At 49.4% G+C, this 17,376-nt stretch overlaps 1 protein-coding gene across 1 annotated transcript in view; it reads right to left on the minus strand.

Annotated features, from left to right (window-relative positions):
* LOC140729414 (tumor protein p53-inducible protein 11-like) overlaps positions 1 to 17,376 on the minus strand; it is a 148,792-nt gene that overhangs the window by 70,852 nt on the left and 60,564 nt on the right. The gene's annotated exons all lie outside the window — the stretch shown is intronic.

Here is a 17,376-nt window from a genome sequence, read left to right on the forward strand (position 1 = left end):
ACCTCCGACCATTACCCTGCTGTCTCCTTATTCCTCACCGTGAAACCTCTGGCCATTACCCTGCTGTCTCCTTATCCCTCACCGTGAAACCTCCGACCATTACCCTGTTGTCCCCTTATCCCTCACCGTGAAACCTCCGGCCATTACCGTGTTGTCTCCTTAAACCTCCCTGTGAAACCTCCGACCATTACCCTGCTGTCTCCTTATCCCTCACCGTGAAACCTCCGGCCATTACCCTGCTGTCTCCTTATCCCTCACTGTGAAACCTCCGGCCATTACCCTGTTGTCTCCTTATCCCTCACCGTGAAACCTCCGGCCATTACCCTGTTGTCTCCTTATCCCTCACCGTGAAACCTCCGGCCATTACCCTGTTGTCTCCTTATCCCTCACTGTGAAACCTCCGACCATTACCCTGCTGTCTCCTTATCCCTCACCGTGAAACCTCCGGCCATTACCCTGTTGTCTCCTTATCCCTCACCGTGAAACCTCCGGCCATTACCCTGCTGTCTCCTTATTCCTCACTGTGAAACCTCCGACCATTACCCTGTTGTCTCCTTATCCCTCACCGTGAAACCTCCGACCATTACCCTGCTGTCTCCTTATCCCTCACTGTGAAACCTCCAGCCATTACCCTGCTGTCTCCTTATCCCTCACTGTGAAACCTCCAGCCATTACCCCGCTGTCTCCTTATCCCTCACTGTGAAACCTCCGACCATTACCCTGCTGTCTCCTTATCCCTCACCGTGAAACCTCTGGCCATTACCCTGCTGTCTCCTTATCCCTCACCGTGAAACCTCCGACCATTACCCTGCTGTCTCCTTATCCCTCACCATGAAACCTCTGGCCATTACCCTGCTGTCTCCTTATCCCTCACCGTGAAACCTCCGGCCATTACCCTGCTGTCTCCTTATTCCTCACTGTGAAACCTCCGACCATTACCCTGTTGTCTCCTTATCCCTCACCGTGAAACCTCCGGCCATTACCCTGTTGTCTCCTTAACCCTCCCTGTGAAACCTCCGACCATTACCCTGTTGTCTCCTTATCCCTCACCGTGAAACCTCTGGCCATTACCCTGCTGTCTCCTTATCCCTCACCGTGAAACCTCTGGCCATTACCCTGCTGTCTCCTTATCCCTCACTGTGAAACCTCTGGCCATTACCCTGCTGTCTCCTTATCCCTCACCGTGAAACCTCCGGCCATTACCCTGCTGTCTCCTTATCCCTCACCGTGAAACCTCCGGCCATTACCCTGCTGTCTCCTTATTCCTCACCGTGAAACCTCTGGCCATTACCCTGCTGTCTCCTTATCCCTCACCGTGAAACCTCTGGCCATTACCCTGCTGTCTCCTTATCCCTCACTGTGAAAACTCCGACCATTACCCTGTTGTCTCCTTATCCCTCACCGTGAAACCTCCGGCCATTACCCTGCTGTCTCCTTATTCCTCACCGTGAAACCTCTGGCCATTACCCTGTTGTCTCCTTATCCCTCCCAGTGAAACCTCCGACCATTACCCTGCTGTCTCCGTATCCCTCACCGTGAAACCTCCGACCATTACCCTGTTGTCTCCTTATCCCTCACCGTGAAACCTCCGGCCATTACCCTGTTGTCTCCTTAACCCTCCCTGTGAAACCTCCGACCATTACCCTGCTGTCTCCTTATCCCTCACCATGAAACCTCTGGCCATTACCCTGCTGTCTCCTTATCCCTCACCGTGAAACCTCCGGCCATTACCCTGCTGTCTCCTTATTCCTCACTGTGAAACCTCCGACCATTACCCTGTTGTCTCCTTATCCCTCACCGTGAAACCTCCGGCCATTACCCTGTTGTCTCCTTAACCCTCCCTGTGAAACCTCCGACCATTACCCTGTTGTCTCCTTATCCCTCACCGTGAAACCTCTGGCCATTACCCTGCTGTCTCCTTATTCCTCACCGTGAAACCTCTGGCCATTACCCTGCTGTCTCCTTATCCCTCACCGTGAAACCTCCGGCCATTACCCTGCTGTCTCCTTATCCCTCACTGTGAAACCTCCGACCATTACCCTGTTGTCTCCTTATCCCTCACTGTGAAACCTCCGACCATTACCCTGCTGTCTCCTTATCCCTCCCAGTGAAACCTCCGGCCATTACCCTGTTGTCTCCTTATCCCTCCCAGTGAAACCTCCGGCCATTACCCTGTTGTCTCCTTATTCCTCACCGTGAAACCTCTGGCCATTACCCTGTTGTCTCCTTATCCCTCCCAGTGAAACCTCTGGCCATTACCCTGTTGTCTCCTTATCCCTCCCAGTGAAACCTCCGGCCATTACCCTGCTGTCTCCTTATCCCTCACTGTGAAACCTCCGGCCATTACCCTGTTGTCTCCTTATCCCTCACTGTGAAACCTCCGGCCATTACCCTGTTGTCTCCTTATCCCTCACTGTGAAACCTCCGACCATTACCCTGCTGTCTCCTTATCCCTCACTGTGAAACCTCCGGCCATTACCCTGCTGTCTCCTTATCCCTCACTGTGAAACCTCTGGCCATTACCCTGTTGTCTCCTTATCCCTCACTGTGAAACATCCGACCATTACCCTGTTGTCTCCTTATCCCTCACTGTGAAACCTCCAGCCATTACCCTGCTGTCTCCTTATCCCTCACTGTGAAACCTCCGGCCATTACCCTGCTGTCTCCTTATCCCTCACTGTGAAACCTCCGGCCATTACCCTGCTGTCTCCTTATCCCTCACTGTGAAACGTCCGACCATTACCCTGTTGTCTCCTTATCCCTCACTGTGAAACCTCCGGCCATTACCCTGCTGTCTCCTTATCCCTCACTGTGAAACCTCTGGCCATTACCCTGCTGTCTCCTTATCCCTCACTGTGAAACCTCTGGCCATTACCCTGTTGTCTCCTTATCCCTCACCGTGAAACCTCCGGCCATTACCCTGCTGTCTCCTTATCCCTCACTGTGAAACCTCCGGCCATTACCCTGCTGTCTCCTTATCCCTCACCGTGAAACCTCCGGCCATTACCCTGCTGTCTCCTTATCCCTCACCGTGAAACCTCCGGCCATTACCCTGCTGTCTCCTTATCCCTCACCGTGAAACCTCCGGCCATTACCCTGCTGTCTCCTTATCCCTCACTGTGAAAACTCCGGCCATTACCCTGCTGTCTCCTTATCCCTCACTGTGAAACCTCCGACCATTACCCTGTTGTCTCCTTATCCCTCACTGTGAAACCTCCGACCATTACCCTGCTGTCTCCTTATCCCTCCCAGTGAAAACTCCGGCCATTACCCTGTTGTCTCCTTATCCCTCCCAGTGAAACCTCCGGCCATTACCCTGTTGTCTCCTTATTCCTCACCGTGAAACATCTGGCCATTACCCTGTTGTCTCCTTATCCCTCCCAGTGAAACCTCCGGCCATTACCCTGTTGTCTCCTTATCCCTCCCAGTGAAACCTCCAGCCATTACCCTGCTGTCTCCTTATCCCTCACTGTGAAACCTCCGGCCATTACCCTGTTGTCTCCTTATCCCTCACAGTGAAACCTCCGGCCATTACCCTGTTGTCTCCTTATCCCTCACTGTGAAACCTCCGACCATTACCCTGCTGACTCCTTATCCCTCACTGTGAAACCTCCGGCCATTACCCTGCTGTCTCCTTATCCCTCACTGTGAAACCTCCGGCCATTACCCTGCTGTCTCCTTATCCCTCACTGTGAAACCTCCGGCCATTACCCTGCTGACTCCTTATCCCTCACTGTGAAACCTCCGGCCATTACCCTGCTGTCTCCTTATCCCTCACTGTGAAACCTCCGGCCATTACCCTGTTGTCTCCTTATCCCTCACCGTGAAACCTCTGGCCATTACCCTGTTGTCTCCTTATCCCTCACCGTGAAACCTCTGGCCATTACCCTGTTGTCTCCTTATCCCTCACCGTGAAACCTCCGGCCATTACCCTGCTGTCTCCTTATCCCTCCCAGTGAAACCTCCGGCCATTACCCTGTTGTCTCCTTATCCCTCCCTGTGAAACCTCCGGCCATTACCCTGTTGTCTCCTTATCCCTCCCTGTGAAACCTCCGGCCATTACCCTGTTGTCTCCTTATCCCTCACCGTGAAACCTCTGGGCATTACCCTGCTGTCTCCTTATCCCTCACTGTGAAACCTCCGGCCATTACCCTGTTGTCTCCTTATCCCTCACTGTGAAACCTCCGGCCATTACCCTGTTGTCTCCTTAACCCTCACTGTGAAACCTCCGGCCATTACCCTGCTGTCTCCTTATCCCTCACTGTGAAACCTCCGGCCATTACCCTGTTGTCTCCTTAACCCTCCCTGTGAAACCTCCGACCATTACCCTGCTGTCTCCTTATCCCTCACCGTGAAACCTCTGGCCATTACCCTGCTGTCTCCTTATCCCTCACTGTGAAACCTCCGGCCATTACCCTGCTGTCTCCTTATCCCTCACTGTGAAACCTCCGGCCATTACCCTGCTGTCTCCTTATCCCTCACCGTGAAACCTCCGGCCATTACCCTGTTGTCTCCTTATCCCTCACCGTGAAACCTCCGACCATTACCCTGCTGTCTCCTTATCCCTCCCAGTGAAACCTCCAGCCATTACCCTGCTGTCTCCTTATTCCTCACCGTGAAACCTCTGGCCATTACCCTGCTGTCTCCTTATCCCTCACCATGAAACCTCCGACCATTACCCTGTTGTCTCCTTATCCCTCACCGTGAAACCTCCGGCCATTACCCTGTTGTCTCCTTAAACCTCCCTGTGAAACCTCCGACCATTACCCTGCTGTCTCCTTATCCCTCACCGTGAAACCTCCGGCCATTACCCTGCTGTCTCCTTATCCCTCACTGTGAAACCTCCGGCCATTACCCTGTTGTCTCCTTATCCCTCACCGTGAAACCTCCGGCCATTACCCTGTTGTCTCCTTATCCCTCACCGTGAAACCTCCGGCCATTACCCTGTTGTCTCCTTATCCCTCACTGTGAAACCTCCGACCATTACCCTGCTGTCTCCTTATCCCTCACCGTGAAACCTCCGGCCATTACCCTGTTGTCTCCTTATCCCTCCCAGTGAAACCTCCGGCCATTACCCTGTTGTCTCCTTATCCCTCCCTGTGAAACCTCCGGCCATTACCCTGTTGTATCCTTATCCCTCCCTGTGAAACCTCCGGCCATTACCCTGTTGTCTCCTTATCCCTCACCGTGAAACCTCCGGCCATTACCCTGCTGTCTCCTTATCCCTCACTGTGAAACCTCCGGCCATTACCCTGCTGTCTCCTTATCCCTCACTGTGAAACCTCCGGCCATTACCCTGCTGTCTCCTTATCCCTCAATGTGAAACCTCCGGCCATTACCCTGCTGACTCCTTATCCCTCACTGAGAAACCTCCGGCCATTACCCTGCTGTCTCCTTATCCCTCACTGTGAAACCTCCGGCCATTACCCTGTTGTCTCCTTATCCCTCACTGTGAAACCTCCGGCCATTACCCTGCTGTCTCCTTATCCCTCACTGTGAAACCTCCGGCCATTACCCTGTTGTCTCCTTATCCCTCCCAGTGAAACCTCCGGCCATTACCCTGTTGTCTCCTTATCCCTCCCTGTGAAACCTCCGGCCATTACCCTGTTGTATCCTTATCCCTCCCTGTGAAACCTCCGGCCATTACCCTGTTGTCTCCTTATCCCTCACCGTGAAACCTCCGGCCATTACCCTGTTGTCTCCTTATCCCTCACCGTGAAACCTCCGGCCATTACCCTGTTGTCTCCTTATCCCTCACCGTGAAACCTCTGGCCATTACCCTGTTGTCTCCTTATCCCTCACCGTGAAACCTCTGGCCATTACCCTGTTGTCTCCTTATCCCTCACTGTGAAACCTCCGGCCATTACCCTGCTGTCTCCTTATCCCTCCCAGTGAAACCTCCGGCCATTACCCCGTTGTCTCCTTATCCCTCCCTGTGAAACCTCCGGCCATTACCCTGTTGTCTCCTTATCCCTCCCTGTGAAACCTCCGGCCATTACCCTGTTGTCTCCTTATCCCTCACCGTGAAACCTCTGGGCATTACCCTGCTGTCTCCTTATCCCTCACTGTGAAACCTCTGGCCATTACCCTGTTGTCTCCTTATCCCTCACTGTGAAACCTCCGGCCATTACCCTGTTGTCTCCTTAACCCTCACTGTGAAACCTCCGGCCATTACCCTGCTGTCTCCTTATCCCTCACTGTGAAACCTCCGGCCATTACCCTGTTGTCTCCTTAACCCTCCCTGTGAAACCTCCGACCATTACCCTGCTGTCTCCTTATCCCTCACCGTGAAACCTCTGGCCATTACCCTGCTGTCTCCTTATCCCTCACTGTGAAACCTCCGGCCATTACCCTGCTGTCTCCTTATCCCTCACTGTGAAACCTCCGGCCATTACCCTGCTGTCTCCTTATCCCTCACCGTGAAACCTCCGGCCATTACCCTGTTGTCTCCTTATCCCTCACCGTGAAACCTCCGACCATTACCCTGCTGTCTCCTTATCCCTCCCAGTGAAACCTCCAGCCATTACCCTGCTGTCTCCTTATTCCTCACCGTGAAACCTCTGGCCATTACCCTGCTGTCTCCTTATCCCTCACCGTGAAACCTCCGACCATTACCCTGTTGTCTCCTTATCCCTCACCGTGAAACCTCCGGCCATTACCCTGTTGTCTCCTTAAACCTCCCTGTGAAACCTCCGACCATTACCCTGCTGTCTCCTTATCCCTCACCGTGAAACCTCCGGCCATTACCCTGCTGTCTCCTTATCCCTCACTGTGAAACCTCCGGCCATTACCCTGTTGTCTCCTTATCCCTCACCGTGAAACCTCCGGCCATTACCCTGTTGTCTCCTTATCCCTCACCGTGAAACCTCCGGCCATTACCCTGTTGTCTCCTTATCCCTCACTGTGAAACCTCCGACCATTACCCTGCTGTCTCCTTATCCCTCACCGTGAAACCTCCGGCCATTACCCTGTTGTCTCCTTATCCCTCACCGTGAAACCTCCGGCCATTACCCTGCTGTCTCCTTATTCCTCACTGTGAAACCTCCGACCATTACCCTGTTGTCTCCTTATCCCTCACCGTGAAACCTCCGACCATTACCCTGCTGTCTCCTTATCCCTCACTGTGAAACCTCCAGCCATTACCCTGCTGTCTCCTTATCCCTCACTGTGAAACCTCCAGCCATTACCCCGCTGTCTCCTTATCCCTCACTGTGAAACCTCCGACCATTACCCTGCTGTCTCCTTATCCCTCACCGTGAAACCTCTGGCCATTACCCTGCTGTCTCCTTATCCCTCACCGTGAAACCTCCGACCATTACCCTGCTGTCTCCTTATCCCTCACCATGAAACCTCTGGCCATTACCCTGCTGTCTCCTTATCCCTCACCGTGAAACCTCCGGCCATTACCCTGCTGTCTCCTTATTCCTCACTGTGAAACCTCCGACCATTACCCTGTTGTCTCCTTATCCCTCACCGTGAAACCTCCGGCCATTACCCTGTTGTCTCCTTAACCCTCCCTGTGAAACCTCCGACCATTACCCTGTTGTCTCCTTATCCCTCACCGTGAAACCTCTGGCCATTACCCTGCTGTCTCCTTATCCCTCACCGTGAAACCTCTGGCCATTACCCTGCTGTCTCCTTATCCCTCACTGTGAAACCTCTGGCCATTACCCTGCTGTCTCCTTATCCCTCACCGTGAAACCTCCGGCCATTACCCTGCTGTCTCCTTATCCCTCACCGTGAAACCTCCGGCCATTACCCTGCTGTCTCCTTATTCCTCACCGTGAAACCTCTGGCCATTACCCTGCTGTCTCCTTATCCCTCACCGTGAAACCTCTGGCCATTACCCTGCTGTCTCCTTATCCCTCACTGTGAAACCTCCGGCCATTACCCTGTTGTCTCCTTATCCCTCACCGTGAAACCTCTGGCCATTACCCTGTTGTCTCCTTATCCCTCCCAGTGAAACCTCCGACCATTACCCTGCTGTCTCCGTATCCCTCACCGTGAAACCTCCGACCATTACCCTGTTGTCTCCTTATCCCTCACCGTGAAACCTCCGGCCATTACCCTGTTGTCTCCTTAACCCTCCCTGTGAAACCTCCGACCATTACCCTGCTGTCTCCTTATCCCTCACCATGAAACCTCTGGCCATTACCCTGCTGTCTCCTTATCCCTCACCGTGAAACCTCCGGCCATTACCCTGCTGTCTCCTTATTCCTCACTGTGAAACCTCTGACCATTACCCTGTTGTCTCCTTATCCCTCACCGTGAAACCTCCGGCCATTACCCTGTTGTCTCCTTAACCCTCCCTGTGAAACCTCCGACCATTACCCTGTTGTCTCCTTATCCCTCACCGTGAAACCTCTGGCCATTACCCTGCTGTCTCCTTATCCCTCACCGTGAAACCTCGGGCCATTACCCTGCTGTCTCCTTATCCCTCACTGTGAAACCTCTGGCCATTACCCTGCTGTCTCCTTATCCCTCACCGTGAAACCTCCGGCCATTACCCTGCTGTCTCCTTATCCCTCACCGTGAAACCTCCGGCCATTACCCTGCTGTCTCCTTATTCCTCACCGTGAAACCTTTGGCCATTACCCTGCTGTCTCCTTATCCCTCACCGTGAAACCTCTGGCCATTACCCTGCTGTCTCCTTATCCCTCACTGTGAAACCTCCGACCATTACCCTGTTGTCTCCTTATCCCTCACCGTGAAACCTCCGGCCATTACCCTGCTGTCTCCTTATTCCTCACCGTGAAACCTCTGGCCATTACCCTGCTGTCTCCTTATCCCTCACCGTGAAACCTCCGGCCATTACCCTGCTGTCTCCTTATCCCTCACTGTGAAACCTCCGGCCATTACCCTGTTGTCTCCTTATCCCTCACCGTGAAACCTCCGGCCATTACCCTGTTGTCTCCTTATCCCTCACCGTGAAACCTCCGGCCATTACCCTGCTGTCTCCTTATCCCTCACTGTGAAACCTCCGACCATTACCCTGCTGTCTCCTTATCCCTCACCGTGAAACCTCCGGCCATTACCCTGTTGTCTCCTTATCCCTCACCGTGAAACCTCCAGCCATTACCCCGCTGTCTCCTTATCCCTCACTGTGAAACCTCCGACCATTACCCTGCTGTCTCCTTATCCCTCACCGTGAAACCTCTGGCCATTACCCCGCTGTCTCCTTATCCCTCACCGTGAAACCTCCGACCATTACCCTGCTGTCTCCTTATCCCTCACCATGAAACCTCTGGCCATTACCCTGCTGTCTCCTTATCCCTCACCGTGAAACCTCCGGCCATTACCCTGCTGTCTCCTTATTCCTCACTGTGAAACCTCCGACCATTACCCTGTTGTCTCCTTATCCCTCACCGTGAAACCTCCGGCCATTACCCTGTTGTCTCCTTAACCCTCCCTGTGAAACCTCCGACCATTACCCTGTTGTCTCCTTATCCCTCACCGTGAAACCTCTGGCCATTACCCTGCTGTCTCCTTATCCCTCACTGTGAAACCTCTGGCCATTACCCTGCTGTCTCCTTATCCCTCACCGTGAAACCTCTGGCCATTACCCTGCTGTCTCCTTATCCCTCACCGTGAAACCTCTGGCCATTACCCTGCTGTCTCCTTATCCCTCACTGTGAAACCTCTGGCCATTACCCTGCTGTCTCCTTATCCCTCACTGTGAAACCTCTGGCCATTACCCTGTTGTCTCCTTATCCCTCACCGTGAAACCTCTGGCCATTACCCTGCTGTCTCCTTATTCCTCCCAGTGAAGAATTATTGAGCACAATTCTCCATTCTGACGATAAACTACTTAACTCACTGCTCTGCTTCTTGTCAATACCAATTTTGCAACAATTCAATCAACATATCGTTAATGTGCTTTAAAAGTTCCATTCTACAGTACAGCCTTTTGAAATTTCATACATATTACTCCCATTAACTAATCTATGCTGGCCATCATTAATTCATGAATTGAAGTGGCAATACGCTTTGGTTGCAGTTAATGACTTTGTTGAATTGATCAAGAACTACCTGACTTGGAGTCATACAGCAAAGACACACGCCCATTGGCCCAGCTCACCCAGGCCCCCAATAAGTCCATCCAAGCTAACCCAATTTTAAATATGATTTGCCTATTTTCCTTTGAACCTTTTCTATCCATGTACCTGACGCTTTGATATTTTTAAAACATTATAATTGTACCCACCTCTACCACTTTCTCCGGCAGCTCGCTCCATCCATCCACAAATGTTATCCCTCTCACCTTAAACCTATATCCTTCAGTTTTGAACTCCCCCTACTTTGGGAAAAAGGCTGCTGCCTTACAACTTATCTGTGTCCCTTCATGATTCTATAAACGTTTATAAAGTCGCCCTCTGCCTCCAGGGAAAACAGTCCCAGCCAGTGTAATCTCTCCCTGGAACTCAAGCCCGCAGGTGTCACGGACATCTTTACAGAGGGGTGATTAATGTAAGTAAATGACCATCAACAGGAAGGGACTCCCACTCCCCGGAGGAAAACTGAACAGGCAGGGAGTGGGGAGGACTCTGGAAACTCAGGGATGTTCTGGGGAATATCAAAATGACTATAGTCTAACGTGGAAGGCACAATCTGATTCTGGAGGTAAAGTAAAACAAGTCTAAAGCTGTTGTGAAGAAGGCAAAGAACTGACAAAGGTTGAAACACACCTGGTGACATTACACACCCATTTGCTGTTAAACGTACTTTGAATCTTTGAGGCACACAAAAGAGAGTGGAAGTGCTGGAATTTGCAGCAAAACGCAACGTGACGGAGGAACAGCATCCATGAAGGGAAAAGGATGCTGGACATTCAGATCAATGAGTGATGATTCAGGATGTCAGTACAAAATGCTGTTCAGCCCTTCCCCTCCACAGATGCTGCCTGACCTGCTGTGTCCCTCCAGCAGTTTGTTTCTTAGTCCAGATGCAAGGGAGCTGGATTTACCCATTTGAGAAAGGAATCGAGAGGGTGAGGCTGGAGTAAAGATGTTTCAGGACTGCAGAGCCAGCTATCACTGATATCAAGACAAGAGGGACCGCTCTGGTTAGCTGCATTGGTATCTATGTACAGTCATTCCCAATCATCGGGGGTTAAAGGTAGAAGTTTCTGAACTGCTCACATTGCTAAAGCTGTCTAAAACTTAAAATCATCCATTAAGGGATCTGTAGACTGACTCTTCAAAAAGAGTAGCACATCAAAATCAGAATTGGAAAAAGATCCTGGATTTACAGACATCTCACTTAGGAATTTTCAATGCTGTGTCACTGACATGTTGACCTTTTGATTTGTAGAGCAACAATCAATCTGCTGGAGGAACTCAACAGATCTCAGCTAGCATCTGTGGGGAAAGGACCTGTTGACTCTAAACATTGACAACTTCTTCCTCCTCACACACACACACACAGAGGTTGAGCTTCCCCATCAGATTGTCTGTTGCTCCTGATTCCAGCGTCTGCTGTCCCTTACGTCTCCCTCTGAATCAGGTTTATTATCACCAGCATTGTGACGTGAAATTTGTTAACTTAGCAGCAACAGTTCAATACAATACATAATCTAGCAGCGAGAGAGAAAAAATAATAATAAATAAGATAAAACATAATAATAAATAAACAAGTAAATCAATTACATATATTGAATAGATTTTTAAAATGTGCAAAAACAGAAATACTGTATATTTTTTAAAAATTAGGTAGTGTCCAAAGCTTCAATGTCCATTTAGGATGGTAGGAGGAAGAAGCTGTTCCTGAATCGCTGAGTGTGTGCCTTCAGGCTTCTGTACCTCCTACCTGATGGCAACAGCGAGAAAAGGGATTGCCCTGGGTGCTGGAGATCCTTAACAAAGGACGCTGCCTTTCTGAGACACCGCTCCCTGAAGATGTCCCAGATACTTTGCAGGCTATTACCCAAGATGGAGCTGACTAGATTTACAACCTTCTGCAGCTTCTTTGGTCCTGTGCAGTAGCCCCTCCATACCAGACAGTGATGCAGCCTGTCAGAATGCTCTCCACGGTACAACTATAGAAGTTTTTGAGTGTATTTGTTGACATGCCCTTGATTTACAAATGCACTTTGTGCCCTAACAAACACATACCAGTTTCTGCCCATATGAAGTACATGTTCGGCACAGCACGTTTTGTGGGCTGAAGGGCCTGTATTATGCTGTAGGTTTTCTATGTTTCTATGAATACATTGCAGTAAATCCACACAAAGGGTTTTGATTTACGAAACTGAACTTAACGAAACGTTTTGTGGGAACTCATCCTTCTCATAAGCTGAGGAATGACTGTGGTTTGGGCACAAACCAAAAGCAAAGTACAATGTGGAAAAGCTGGGATAAAATCACAGGGTTGGACGTACTCAGCAGGTCGATGAGTTCTCATTGAAACATTGACCATGCTCAGATCTCCTCTCTCCTGAGATGCTGCCTGACCTCCGGAGTATCTTTAGCATTTTCCATTTCCACATTCGGTACTAACTGAGTGTACTCCAATCGGCACTGATAAATCAGGCTCTCGGGACGCCAAGTAAAACAAGGACTCGACACAACTAGGAAGAGGAGTTAAAAGCAAATACATCTGAAGAGTAGGCAGAGTACAGAGGCTGCACGGAGAAACCAAAATGGTATGCAAAGAGAAAATATCAGCAGCTGCATAAAAGGGAATGCAAAATTATTTTCTGAACACACAAAAAGTAAAAGGATGTGTAAAGGGTCATTGGGGTTAATTAGAGACACGGAAGGGAATCGGCAAACTCAGCAGATGACAGACTGGAAAGGAGGAGGTGCCCTGTCAGAGGAAGAGGGGCATTGGCTGGGCATATTGTCTGGTCTGAGGGTAGTGAGGAGGTACTATCTCAGTCCGATGACTGACAGAGATGTCCAGGTTATTCAGCACTGTTTATTTTATGGGCGAGCTGCTGCCACTACGTGTTCACTGGAACAGCAGGCACAGCTGTCGACTGCCAGCTCCTGTGACCCGGGTGCGATCCTGAACTTGGGGCTGTCTGAGTGGAGTCTGCACGTTCTGCCTCCGATTGTTCCAGTTTTCTCCCACATCCCAAAGACGTGCAGGTTAATAGGTTACTTGTTATGGTTTGGAGGCTTGAAAGCCTCAGCAACACAGCCAGCTATGTTGGCTGAAGGCAGGGCTTGGTGCTTTGTTAGGATCACGCATGCTACACAGGTCAAAGGGTAAAGGCCAAACTAAGAGTGATCCGCCAGTCCTCGAGGCTCAGGGCTAACAACCCTGACTGGTCAAATAAAACTTTTAAAAACAGGAATGAAGAATCTTTCTGCATCTGAGTGTGATGGTATTCCCGAGTCTTTACCCAGAACTTGCATGACTGACAGTGAAAACAGAGACGGAGCTACTGACACGATGAAGGAAGCCCTGAACACTGCCAGAGATGGAGGACCTTCAATGCTGCCCTAAACGCCAGTGGTGTAACAGTCAGGAAGTAAGTAAATTGTCTCTGGTGTGTAGGAGGATGGTAAAACCAGGGGGAGTTGACGGCCAATGAGGAGGAAAATAACAGGATCAATTTGATACACGCATAAATGAGGGGGCTGAGAGTCAGAAAGGACTCGTTGACTGAAGGGCCTGTTTCATTCTGTATAATTCTATAACTCTAAGACACTCCTAGACCTCTTTGGTTATTAACGCTGCCAGCAATTGGACTTTTCAATATGGGAGAGACTGACAGACACATCAGGTTTAATGTCAGTAAATTACTAGTGACCAGTGCAGGGTAAAATCCATTCTGCCCACTCACCCAGCCTATCCAAGTCACCCTGAATTCTCCTAACATCCTCATCACATGTCACACTGCCACCCAGCCTAGTATCATCAGCAAACTTGCTGATGTTATTCTCAATGCCTTCATCTAAATCGTTGACGTAAATCGTAAACAGCTGTGGTCCCAATACCGAGCCCTGTGGCACCCCACTAGTCACCACCTGCCATTCCGAGAAACACCCATTCACCGCTACCCTTTGCTTTCTATCTGCCAACCAGTTTTCTATCCATGTCAATGTCTTCCCCCCGATGCCCTGAGCTTTGATTTTACCCACCAATCTCCTATGTGGGACCTTATCAAATGCCTTCTGAAAATCGAGGTACACTACATCCACTGGATCTCCCTTGTCTAACTTCCTGGTTACATCCTCAAAAAACTCCAATAGATTAGTCAAGCATGATTTACCCTTGGTAAATCCATGCTGGCTCGGCCCAATCTTATCACTGCTATCTAGATATGCCACTATTTCATCCTTAATAATGGACTCTAGCATCTTCCCCACCACCGATGTCAGGCTGACAGGTCGACAGTTCTCTGTTTTCTCCCTCCCTCCTTTCTTAAAAAGTGGGATAACATTAGCCATTCTCCAATCCTCAGGAACTGATCCTGAATCTAAGGAACACTGGAAAATAATTACCAATGCATCCGCAATTTCCAGGGCCACCTCCTTTAGTACCCTAGGATGCAGACCATCTGGACCTGGGGATTTGTCAGCCTTCAGTCCCATCAGTCTTCTCATCACCGTTTCCTTCCTAATGTCAATCTGTTTCATTTCCTCTGTTACCCTATGTCCTTGGCCCATCCATATATCTGGGAGATAGCTTGTGTCTTCCTTAGTGAAAACAGATCTAAAGTACTCATTAAATTCTTCTGCCATTTCTCTGTTTCCCATAACAATTTCACCCAATTCATTCTTCAAGGGCCCAACATTGTTCTTAACTATCTTCTTTCTCTTCACATACCTAAAAAAGCTTTTGCTATCTTCCTTTATATTCCTGGCTAGCTTGCGTTCGTACCTCATTTTTTCTCCCCGTATTGCCTTTTTAGTTACCGTAGATTCCGGATTTTAAGCCGCTACTTTTTTCCCACATTTTGAACAGCTTTGAACTTTGCGGCCAATAATCCGGAGCGGCTAATGCATTTTTTTTTCATGCCGCCTCGTAAACATTTTGCCTCGTAACAGTAGACCAATAAAATTGATGAGTAGTTCACAGAGGTCCAATGAAATTGTACGATAAATCAAGCGCACTTTCACAATTAAATTATTGTAAATCAGTCATTTGTACTCACCCTCATCAACATGGAAAACACTCGAAGCATTGTGCTACCTACCCTCTTAGTTTAAACTATATTTGTTTTCTGTACTACATCGCGGGATGCTATGACGACACACCCGGTTTCGCGGCGTCTTGTGGGAAAATGCCGTTTGCGATGAAACGGAAAGGAGGGGGTCGAGCGGCGGAGCGGCTTTGGATCCGAGCGAAATCTGCTTTTAAATGCCGTTTGCGATGAAACGGAAAGGAGGGGGGGGGAGCGGATTCCGCGAGCGGCTTTGGATCCGAGCGAACTCTGCTTTTAAGTTAAAGGTATCAATAACTTTTCCTGGTAGGCTGCAGTATATATATTTTTTACCAGTCGTTAGGAGATATTGGAATGTTGTTCAGTAAAGAAGTATACGCAACGTATATTTAAAAGTAGCCGCGTACGGGCACGGTTCGAAAAAAAGCATTTGCAATATGTATTTGTTTTTGTTACCATATGGATTTAATTAAAAGTTAAAAAAATCCTCACGTGTAATATCTTTCTGTGTAAATATCTCATATTACAACGTGGGACACCTGCGGCCGAAAATCCGGTGCGGCCTAAAATCCGGTGCGGCCTTTACATTTAAAAAAATGATTTTATTTCTAAAATTAGTGCCAGCGGCTAAAAATCAGGTGCGCTCTGTAGTCCGGAATCTACGGTAGTTCTGTTGTTCCTTAAAAACTTCCCAATCATCTGTCCTCCCACTCACCTTAGCTCTGTCATACTTCCTTTTTTTTAATGCTATGCAATCTCTGACTTCCTTTGTCAACCACTGTGGCCCCTTTCCCCCCTTTGAATCCTTCCTTCTCTGGGGGATGAACTTGTGCATTATTCCCAAGAATACCTGCCATTGCTGTTCCACTGTCTTTTCTGCTATTGATAGTAGATGATCAGCCATGATCTCAAAATGGCGGTGCAGGCTTGAAGGGCCAAATGGTCTACTTCTGCACCTATTGTCTATTGTCTATAAACAGGAGAAATTCTGCCGATCCTGGAAATCCAAGCAACACATGCAAAATGCTGGAGGAGCTCAGCAGGCCAGGCAGCATCTATAGAAAAGAGTACAGTCGACGTTTTGGGCTGAGACCCTTCATCAGGACTCCTTGAAATGGCAGCAAAGTGCCAATGGAATTGCAGAAGTGCTCGTCTAGCTACTTAGTAAATGTTGTGCGAGTGTGGAGTCCTGATGGGTGAGTGAGAGGGGTAGGCTGCAGGGAGGTAAGTGGTCGAGTAGGATTGTTCTGGAAGCCAGCATAGACCCAATGCACCATGTGTCTTCCTTCTGTGCCATTAAGGAAAAATGACATATGATAAATAAATATGAAATTATGAAAGGATTTGGGCAACACTGATTCATGCCTGTTTTTTGTGTAAATGTACGAGGAGCATATGATATCAACGTACCTGCACTTGATGGAGTTCGGAAGAATGACAAGAGATCTCATTAAAACTACTGAATAATTAATTGACTGGATAGATGGATATGGAGAGGATGCGTCTATTACTGGGAAAATCTAGAATTCAAGGACACAGTCTCAAAATAATGAGTTGTAACTTTTGAACTGAAATGAGAAGTAACTTCACTGAGAGGATAGTGAATCTGTGGAATTTATTACCATAGAGAGCTGTGGAGGCCAAGTTATTGGGTGCATTTAAGACAGGGATCAGTAGGTTCTTGATTGGTAAGAGGGTTAAGGATCAGGGGGGTGAAGTTGGAAGAATAGGGATTAGAAATAAAAGTCAGCCAAGGCAAAGGAGACTTGATGGCCTAATTTAGCTCTTATACCTTATGGTCTTATAAATGACTCTTAAAAGGGGGAAATGAGGACCAGCAAGGAACTCCTTCCCACGTTAGGGTTTGTGGAACAAGGAATGTGAATGACAAGGGAAGGGCACTATGGGTTCTGTGGGTCTGAGCAAACTATACGGCCCAGCACCTCTTCACCAAGCACCATGTCCTCACTGGGATGGTGGTGAGAAGGGCTCTCCCAGTCAGAGCCTTTGCGTACAGGTGATATACCACCCCCCGTGTGTGCTGCCTTTGGGATGGCTGCAGTGGGGAAGACACAGTTGCCCATTTCTTTGTTGACTGTGGATTTACTGAGAGGGCGTAGGGAAGGATGCAAGTGTCAGTGCCCCAGTTCATCCCGAGTAGTTGCATAGCAGAGGGCTCTATATTCCAGGGGACACACACTGAGACAGATACCAAGTGCTGCAGTCTGTCTGAGACCGTCAGGAACGCTGTTGACTGGCAGGAG

This window comes from Hemitrygon akajei, chromosome 6, assembly GCF_048418815.1.
Source record: "Hemitrygon akajei chromosome 6, sHemAka1.3, whole genome shotgun sequence".
Taxonomy (NCBI): domain Eukaryota; kingdom Metazoa; phylum Chordata; class Chondrichthyes; order Myliobatiformes; family Dasyatidae; genus Hemitrygon; species Hemitrygon akajei.